The 10,710-nt window shown below is 43.2% G+C and overlaps 1 long non-coding RNA gene across 1 annotated transcript; it reads left to right on the forward strand.

The window, feature by feature from the left end:
- The first annotated feature begins 658 nt into the window (after positions 1–658).
- LOC115535267 (uncharacterized) lies at positions 659–1,917 on the forward strand. The gene is made up of 2 exons (XR_003974428.1): positions 659–873; positions 1,143–1,917. It is a non-coding gene; the product is annotated as an uncharacterized LOC115535267 (long non-coding RNA).
- The last annotated feature ends 8,793 nt before the right edge of the window (positions 1,918–10,710 follow it).

Genomic DNA, 10,710 nt, shown 5'->3' on the forward strand with positions numbered 1-10,710 from the left:
TGGCAATAACTTAGTTTAGGTAAATTTTACACCGTATTTGCATTTCGGTTGTTTTCACGCACAAGCCGGAAAGTTGTAAAAACTTTGATTTGAGTATGGCTACCATTAACATGGAGTATATGCTAGGGTTAGGGTTAGGTGGACGTAAGTCATAAACAGTGGTAGATTGATAGGTAGATTCAACATTACACATGATATCTTCGGTTCATGTAAATCTAAAGCGGTTGTGCTCATGGGATTAAACTAAGGAACAAAAGGTATCCTATAATCAGTAAAGTTATGTCAGTAAATATAAGTGCGTTGTGTGGCAATTGACTTGCCTCTGAAATAAATGATAAGACAATGAGGCTACCATAAAATAAAATATACTGAGACTACTGAGACATACATCCTGACAAGCACAGACAGATAGATACACACACACACAAAAAATATAACAAGATGAATAGATAGTATTTTCGTCAAAATATTTGACACAAACGATGAATCCATAAATCGTCCTCATTGCTCTTCCATGACGAGAGTGGGATGCTCTGATTGGTTGTCTGGGTCACTTTGCATCACGGGGTGGGGATAGATCCTGGACCACCTGTGTTCGTCATATTGGGAGTCGAAAGGCTATAAAAGCCCTCAGCAAACAGATAAGAAACACAATAGTTTCAAACTGCCCAGCTTCACATGCACACGCGCACATGAACACAAATCCTGTGACCACTGGTACCTAAAGGCGGAGAAGCACCTGAACGCTGAGGATAAATCAGGGGAAGGAGATTCCACTATTTTATTTTCATCTTCTTCATCATCATCATATTCATCACCTTCAGAGCCATGTTCCTGTCATTTTGGCTATGCTCATTGGCTCTTCTGGCGCAGGTAAAGTCCTGAGTTTGTAACCTTTACAAAGGCAGCTCTCATTCATGTCTGTTCTTTTCTACACACGGAAAATAGGGTTCTGTCAAAACGGGTTTATCAGCTGCCATACGTTCAATACAATATTTGCTGCGGGTGGACAAGTTGTTTGAGCAGCCAATTGATCGCTTGATGTGTACCCACCTCTGTGTGATATTCTATCCTAGATCCACCATGATTAATATGTCATGGATCCAATCTTTATGTGCTAAATTTCCTTTGTCTGTTTGTAGTCTTTGTCATCAGTATCCTCAGAAGCAACTACACAGAGCGACAACATGACCACCGCCGTGTCCTCCAAAACTACTCCAACGACAACTCATGCTACCGAAACGGCTTGGGCTAACCTAACGGCTGGGGCTAACCTAACGGCTGGGGCTAACCAAACGGCTGGGGCTACCGAAACGGCTGGGGCTAACCAAACAGCTGGGGCTAGCCAAACGGCTGGGCCAACCCAAATGACTTCTGCGGCAACCCAAATGACATCTGCAGTTGCCCTTACCACGTTTGGGGCAAGCAGAACGACGACAGTAGCAGCCAATCCAGGCTCTGTGGCCACCGGAATGACGACAACTAACGGACACAGCCGGCTCATCGGCTCGCTGATCCTGTTCCTGGGTTCAGTTTCTTTGGCAGTGATTGACCACTAGAGATCGCTGTTTCTTCATCCGCTTTGGCAGCACGTCTTTATTGCCTTTTGTAGCCAATGAAAAGTGTCGGACCACTTCGACTCTTGAGGATTAAGGGGGTAAAAAAGAAAAATCGAAGAACAAACTCATGATTAGGGATGTTGTACAGTTTAAGGTACTAAAGCTGACCAAAGGGAATGCAAATTAAGATGAGCATATGTACTCGACTATTTAAACTTGGCCACTTAGTGCTTTCCTATTGAATGAATTAAGCTGTTAAATTCCACCTCTTTACTAAGCTTTAGTGTGTGTTACCTGTAGTGTATAGAAAATAAAGTGTAACATGTTGGATGGAAAATAAATGATTTGAGGAAATAGATTTCAAAACATGGTTTTGTATGATTGGGAGTAGTTTAATTCGATGTGGATATCATTATTTTATGAAAGCCCTTCAGACTGACAATAAGAACCGCCAAAGAAAACGCCCAGGCAAAGCTAATGATTCGATTTTAGTTGAGGAAATATAAAAAAATATGGAGACTTCACAGTTCATGCAAATCTATCAAAAGGAGAAATTGTGCAAATCTGGCTCCGAAACGATATTACTATATCGAAGAGTTCTGAAAGGTCTCATACAACATAAAGCTCCTCAATACAAACAGAGGAGCTTTTGCCTAATGCAGAATGCATTAGGCATTCTGCCTAATGCAACAAACAATGTAATCGTCATCATTCAGTGAGGTGCGGTGCGCATGACTTCACTCTGACATCACGAGGGCATGGGATGATTGTGTGTGGAAGCAGATGCGAAGAAAGGTAAGAAGTCGGGTTCACGGGCAGAAGAGGTCGGGAACTCGTGCTGTGAATTTATGTCACAGACACGTTATCATGGAGGGATTAAACGTTGACCAACATAAAGCAATGTGCTGGTTAGCTTGTTAGTCAGTTTCTCTTATTTCTGGTGTTTGCTGGTGTTCCTCCTTGGTATTTGAGATCCTCAGGATTATGAAGGCAGGCGTCCTGTTGCCTCTTTACCTGATACAGTGGTCAACACCACCACCGGAGGGGGGGGGGGGGGGGGGGGTGCTTGGCAGCTGCCAAGCACCTGTCGTCCCAAGGGATAATGTGGTGCCTCTCATACAGATAAATAACATGACACAATGAGCCAGGCGGTTAACATGAACTTAAATAAATACCTGCCTCTTCGACCATGAATTTAAACTTGTTTCAAGACATAATGGAAAGGTGGAATTGTGAGACATTTTGAATAATTTCTGGTATAAAATAAAAATGTGCTGAACCTGTATGTACATTTTTGATTCCCTGATTACGCTTTGACTGAAAACCACTGCAAGTGTATCTCTTACAACAATGCAACCTTGTAGTTCTTAATATTTGCATTGTTTTAATTTTATTTGCATTGTACTGTTGGGATTGATTCTTTTATTGTTTGGTACATATGTATTGCGATGACATTATATAGTTTCCAGCCCATCTTTTGTTTTGGGGTGACAGTTGAGTGGGGTGAGCAATTGGAGAGATTCACCTTCCCCTCATTTCCCCAGTCGTCCGCCCCTTTCCCATGGACATGTTATAGAATGGACACCGGATTCCAAAATGGCGCCCATTCATTCCTATTGTGGCAACCCCGATCGTCGGCGGCCAGGTTTTTCAAAGGAGACACTCCAAACAGGGTTGCGGGTCTTCTCCCACTCAGTCCTGGGGGGGGGCAGCGTATTGGCGTTTGGTACGGGTTGGTGCGTTCTCCCCCTACCGCGTCCCTCCAACTCGGCTGTCTGCCTCGTCTGGTGCGTGTTCGGTCCTTAAGAGGCCTCTGCCGTCTCCCTCCCCCAGGTGATCCCGATGCCCGTGATTGTCCGGGTGCGCTTGATGCGCGCTCCCGCGCCGCCGTGCCGCCGCGCTGAAAGGCACATAGCTCCCTCGGACTACCTGTCCGCGGAGAGGGCGCTGTTCCCGGTGCTTGCGTAGTTCGACCCCCCCAGTTAGAGCGGGGTTGCCACACCCCCCCCCCCCACCCTCAGCTGCAAGTCGGGATAGCCCTAGGCAGGCGTCTCTCCGGGACAGTGCGTCTGCGTGTACGGTCCGATGGACCACCTGGAAGTGGTAGTCCTGCAGCGCCAGGAACCAGCGTGTCACCTGGGCGTTTGGTATCTCTGGCCGTCGCCATCCATTTCAGCCCTTCCGGTCAGGAAGGGCGTCAGGATGTAGCCCCACTGGTCTGCTGGCCACCATTCACGATCCGCGGTCCACTCAGAAATCTCGAGGTACGCCTCGACGTCATCGTCCAGCCCATTTCGGTGAGCCACTTCGTGGGGGCAGCATGGGCAGGATCCCGTCCGAGCTGCTCGGCCATCCGGATCATGCATCGCCGCAACACAGCTGAACCAGTCTGGGGGCTTGCCCTTTCCCCCTCTGCACCTGATGGACATTCCATGTCTCCTCAGGAGCCTCTGCCTCTCACGTCCCGTTGTGGACGCACGGTTAGGCGACCGCCAAAGCACTGGAACTTTGTTACTTAGTGTAGTGTAGGGGTTTGATGGACCCTTTATAGGTTACATTGTTGTTGTGTACATACCTTGGGTCGGAATGTTTTGTGTTTCATATCCACTTGAGTGATTTCTTTAACAGGTTATGTTATGTGTTTTCTACATTTCTTTTTAGTACCAGTATGTTCGGGTTCCTGTATGGCTACAGTACTGACTTTGAGATGTGATATGGTTACGTTGCTGTGTTTCAACAGGTTTCTTGAAATGGGGACATTACTATTTGTAGCAGGGGAAGACTGTAACATTGTAGTTTGCATTATTTGCATTGTTTTAATTTTTAGTTGCATTGTACTGTTGGGATTGATTCCGGCCCAACTTTTGTTTTGGGAGGACAGTTGAGTGGGGTGAGCATTTGGAGAGATTCGCCGAGCACATGAGGCACTGTGTTTCCGTGTTGGTCTTAATTAAAGAAGAGAATAACACCGGCAACGGAATTCATTATATAGTGTAACCCCCATGTTCCCACAATCCTGGAGTGACCGGAGGGAGCTTCCTGAGCAAAAATAAGGGTTACAACTACAACGGGCGCTCCCGAACCTCAGAACAGACAGACATCAGCGCGGCGCTGCCCAGAATACTGCCGCTATGCTGCTGATCTGTCCAGCTGATCTTATTGTCATTATGTTCTAGGATCTTGGAAAATTATGATTATTATTGAAATTAATCCCTTTTGGATAGAAAATGGATGTGAAAAAGCTTTGGGTTATTAAGAAAGCTATGACAAAAAATTTAACAACATAACAAAACAACATGAAAATGTACAATACATTTTTGAGTTGACAGCATATTTATGTGTTAAAGGCCAATATAATTGATAGCTCTATAATAATACCAATTATTAATGTTTCTTGTATGAGCTATTTTCTGTACTCGGTCCAAATGTTATTGTCTTTTTAGAAAAACATTGTTGGAAGTTACAATGCGATTTGAGATTTCAACATGTCAAATGCCAAAAAAACATGTTAAAGAGAAGTTTTTCAAGTTTTTTCCAGAACATATTAAATATATTGTTACCTGACTATCAACAACGTGTCATTTTCAGTTGAATTTTGTGTTCCATGACTCATTGGTGTTTCCCTGAAAAACAAATGAGTATGAATATTCAAAATATTCTAAACTTTTTTGTTTCTTTAACTGATCGGAACGTGGCCCAAGCATTCCCTTCACCATCTAAATGTAGTGTCCCGTTCCCCGTTGTATGTATAAATTCAGCCATTTATATTTCTAAACAAAAATAGAAGGTCCAATGTGACAAATCGATTTAAAACTTGTATTAGTAAAACCACTCTACCTCCTCAGCCACATGCCGCCCAGGAATGAGATTCCTATTTCCTGAAGGTGTGTAGGGTAACTTTCTTGGGCTGGGCGGTTTAAGAGGTCTTCTGCTCTTAAAATGTTTGCTTTTTCCACAATTTCAAAGAAAAGCCAATCGTCCACCTCAGTCTCTGCCTATGTGACCATTTTGTATCATATTGTATAACCGTATGGTTATCATTAGGTGGATAGATACCATTAACTGTGCAATTGTTCAGATCTGTAGTCTTTTAAGAAAGCTCTTAATTCTCTCGTTAGATGTGTGCTTGGAGCTTTCTTGATGTTTGTGCTTATCCATCGACATTTTTACGATGTGAATGAGGCTCATACTGGAATGTCAGGGGCTCACCGGGATAATGCCTTGTACTGATCCTTAGGTTGAGAGTTCGAATCCTTGATTAGAGCATGCTGAACATGACGTTCTGTCAATGCCACTTATTTAAAAAAACAACAACATCGAACAGCACCTGAAATTCAATCAGGCAATCAACATTCCGGCTCATTAGTTTCCAAGAATTGGAATGCCAAGACACAGTATGGCATTAAGTGGAACTTCTTCATTAATCATTTTTCTTTCATAATGAACTCTGTCATAATTTATTTTCTTGACTACAAATGTTTAATTTCCCCAGAATTTCAAAGATTTTCAGGTGTATGCTTTTGAAGAAAGCCCTTAATTCACTTGAGAAATGTGTGGCTTTGAGTTTCTGGATGTTGTGTGCTTATCAATAGACATTTTGACCATGTGAATAAGGCTGCAGTTCAGGTTTATATAGTGGAACATCGTTTCCTTAAATATGACAAATATATGATACATTTATATATCTTCCATTAGTTTGTTCTTGACTTTTAGTTTTGCTCAGACCCTGTTAATCACGGCTTGCGGTCATATTTGTGTTATTATTTTAACGCATGACATAGCCTACTACAGTGTTCATTCATGCAGGCCCTATGAAAAAAAAAGGTTTCCACAATCCACATCATCATCAATATTTCAATTATTCAGATCTTTTTGCATGTTTGTGCTGTGTATAGCCTACAGCTGTGTAAGCTTATGTTGCAGTTCCGACCTGCCATGGTACAATGGCAGGTCGGATCTATATCAATATAGCAACACCAACTGCGCTAATCGATAGTGCACTCTATACCAGGTATTTGTCGGTAAGTTGCGCAACTGCTTTATCGGTCTGTAAGATAGCACCATGTATCATTTAAGCAGGAACACGTCTCTGCTTTTCGCCGACACGCCCCTCAGGGCGCAAGTTTAGTGGCACTTGCGTTGAGTTTGCTGCGGGGGAAATGCAATTGCGCCGGGTGCAAACTAGCAACGATACCATACGTTCGGTGTGGAAAGTCAATTGCGCTGGATGCAAGATAGGTCCCTTAGTCTCGTTCGCAATTCACTAGTCGAATGTTGGAATAATTAAGATTTTTTTGAGATGCAATAAATAATGTCTTGAATATAATGGATTAACCTTTGTCATTTCTAATCCTTAATTAATCAAATAAGAACACATTTCACTTAAATCATGTTAAATTCAAATCTGAAAACTAAAGGGGGATCAAAGGAGAGCAAGTGTATTCACTTTCTACAAATGGTTTTTGTAGATAAATACCTTATTTTTTATATTTAGAAAATGTTCTATGCTCACTTCTCATTTCAATGATAACTTTGGCTTCTTTGAATAAGTTACCAACTTTCCATTTTATTTTAGGAAGCTCCAACTACCATGAGAACAACAGCTTCAACTACCATGACAATGGGTGCTCCAACTACCATGACAACGGGAGCTCCAACTACCATGACAACAATAGCTCCAACTACCATGACAACGGGTTCTCCTATTACGATGACAACGAGAGTTCCAACTACCATGGCAACGGTTATTCAAACTACCATGACAAATAGTGCTTCAACTACAATGTCAACGGGAGCTCCAACTAGTATGACAACAAGTGCTTCAACTACCACGACAACGAGTGCTTCAATTACCATGACAGCGGGAACTCCAACTACTATGACAACGGGAGATCCAACTTCCCTGACAACGGGAGCTCCAGCAACCTTGACAACTACAGCACCAACTACGATGACAACAGGTGCTCCAACTACCATGACAATGGGAGCTCCAATTACAATGACAAGTGCTTCAACTACAATAATAGGAGCAGGTCCAATTACCATGACAACGGGAGCTCCAACTACAATGACAACGGGAGCTCCAACTGCCATGACAACAAGTGCTTCAACTACCATGAGAATGGGAGATCCAACTACCATGACAACAGAGTTTCCAACTAACATTACAACACAGGCTCTAACTACCATGGCAATGGGTGCTCCAACTACCTTGACATCGGGGGCTCCAACTACCATGACAACGGGAGCTCCAATTAACAGGACTTCAACAGCTCCAACAACGATATCAATGGGTGCTCCAACTACCATAGCAACGGGACCGTCAACCAGGCGCGTCGTTAGCAATTGAAAACATCCGGGGCTTTAGCCCGGGGGGGGAGCACCGTCCTGACTCCTGCGTGCTACGGTATCTTAATTAATTAAATAATTAAATAATTAATGTATCGATTAATTAATTAAGGGCGCCCCAACACATAGGTCGCCTATGCCGAGCGCCAGGGCAAAAATAAGACATTAGAATAGCCTATATAGCCTGCGTGCACCTACCCGATGTCAAGAAGCCATCGCTGCTCCGATGGACCTTTCTCCCCCAGCCAGGCAACGGCAAGTAAGTAGTGGTCTGCTTTTATGTTTCATTTTTAAGTTATTACTTATTGTCAGTGTAGGTTTAATGTTACAGATAAAAACATGCTTTATATTTAGTCAGCATTTCAGAGTTCTAATGTTTTCCCGGAATATGCATTCCCAAACTGTTCACGTCAAGTTCTCTTTAAGATCGCATGAGATGATATGTGCTATCGCGCGACCTGTAACCAGGAAGTAAACACTCGCTTGCATGTGATATGCGCTATCGCGCGACGTATAACCAGGATGTAGATTTAAATAATGAAAAAATAATCTTCCCAGACTGTTTCTGTAACTTGCTTATGCTGTATGCAAGTTGTTTAAGAATCTTATCTCCATATAAATCTGAGCTGTACATGAATCTGTTAATGAAGTCTCATTTCGACTCCTTCCTCCACTTCACTATTCATGTTCTGTTGGTTGCAGTTAACTACAGCCGCCCTTCCTGGGTAACGCCACCACCAATCCCTGGTCATCCATTGAAGCCATCTCTCTCACTCTGCACAGTCACACTGTTGCCGCTTCATTCTCATTGTCTCATAATCTCATTATTATGGCTGCTGTGGATGCTTTAAAAAATAAACATTTTTCTCTTAGGTAAAATCAAACCAGTGGGATGTTAGATTGAAAACCTCCAAAGCAATGTATTAAAAATGGAAAGACAGTCCTATGTGAAGTTTCTTTTTTGGGGATTTTCAAAATGAGGTACCAGAATGGATTGTCAACCCACTGTTTCTCAATCCTCTCCGATTATTACTATGAGTAGTAGTATTGCATGCATACAGTACTCACATCAGCGCCACAGTAAGCCTATAGAGGCTGCAACCATTTGCTTCTCAAAAGATTGTAGTGTTTTAGAATGAACAACCACTAGAGAGACAAGACAAGACTAATTTTGATTGACAAGTTGGCTAGATTTATATATGTATTTATATTATTTTTTTATTTATAAGAATGAAAGAAATTGTGTAATGAAAGATTAAAACAACGATTGATGCATTTTTGTTTGAATAACATCTTGCTCCCGCGGCCAGTGCCAGCGCCGGCATTGCAAGGGGAGGGATATTACGTACATTTGCAGGAGGCGGGATAAGTGCGTCCGCTGTCACTCAGGTTTGTTTTGGTTTGACGCAGACAGCATGGCGGCAGAACAGACCGCAGAAGTCAACGCGATCGTCTTCAATGTTGCTGCAACGATGCAGCATATATTCAGAAGAGCAGCCAGTACTTACGTGTATGAAAGCAGCTATATATATATATATATAGATAATTATTATTATTATTATTATTTATTTATTTTTACGGCAGAGATCCGGGTCTGATCCCAAAAGATCCGGGGCTATAGCCCCGAATGCCCAGGTCTAAGGACGTCAACTACCATGACAATGGGTGCTCCGACTAGGCCTACCATGACAACAGGAGCTCCAACTACCATGAAAATGGGGGATCAAACTACCATGACAACGGGTGCTCCAACTACCTTGGCAACGGGAGCTCCAACTGCCATGACAACAAGTGCTTCAACTACCATGGCAATGGGTGCTCCAACTACCTTGACATCGGGGGCTCCAACTACCATGACAACGGGAGCTCCAATTAACACGACTTCAACAGCTCCAACAACAATATCAATGGGTGCTCAAAATACCATGACAACGGGAGCTCCAACTACAACGACAACAGCACCAACTATCATGACAACGGGTTCTCCTACTACTAGGACAACCCGAGGTCCAACAACAATGACAACAGCTCCAACTACCATGACAACGGGTTCTCCAACTACCATGACAACGGGGACTCCAACTACCATGACAACGGGGACTCCAACTACCATGACAACGGGGACTCCAACTACCATGACAACGGGTGCTCCAACCAAAATGACAACACTTGATTCAACTCCTATGACAACGGGAGCTCCAAATACCATGACAACGGGAGATCCAATTAACATGACAACCACAGCTGCACCAACTATCATGACAACGGGTTCTCCTACTACCAGGACAACCCAAGGTCCAACAACAATGACAACAGCTCCAACTACCATGACAACGGGTTCTCCAACTACCATGACAACAGAAGTTCCAAGTACCTTGAAAACAAGTGCTTCAACTACCATGACAACCGGATCTCCAACTACAATGAAAGTGGGTCCTCCAACTACCATGAAAACGGGGACTCAAACTACCATGTCAACGGGTGCTCCAACTAACATGACAACAATTGATTCAACTCCCATGACAACGGGAGTTCCAAGGTTGACCACCATGTCAATAACTCCAACTATCACGCTACTGCACTCTGCTGGTTAAACTATCCAACTGTCGCTGCTGAGCTTTGTGCTGCCATTGGTGCTGAGCAAATTCTTCCTTTAAAAATAACAGCGCAATGTGAAAGTGACGCATGTGTTACATGGAATGTTCTTTGAAAGACTGTTGATGGCGTTCCCAGTTAAGAAAAATGTGTGTCAAGGAGTTACTTAGCACACTTAAGCAGATCAATCTGGGCCATTGAGTCTACC

This window comes from Gadus morhua, chromosome 22 (assembly GCF_902167405.1).
Source record: "Gadus morhua chromosome 22, gadMor3.0, whole genome shotgun sequence".
Taxonomy (NCBI): Eukaryota; Metazoa; Chordata; class Actinopteri; order Gadiformes; family Gadidae; genus Gadus; species Gadus morhua.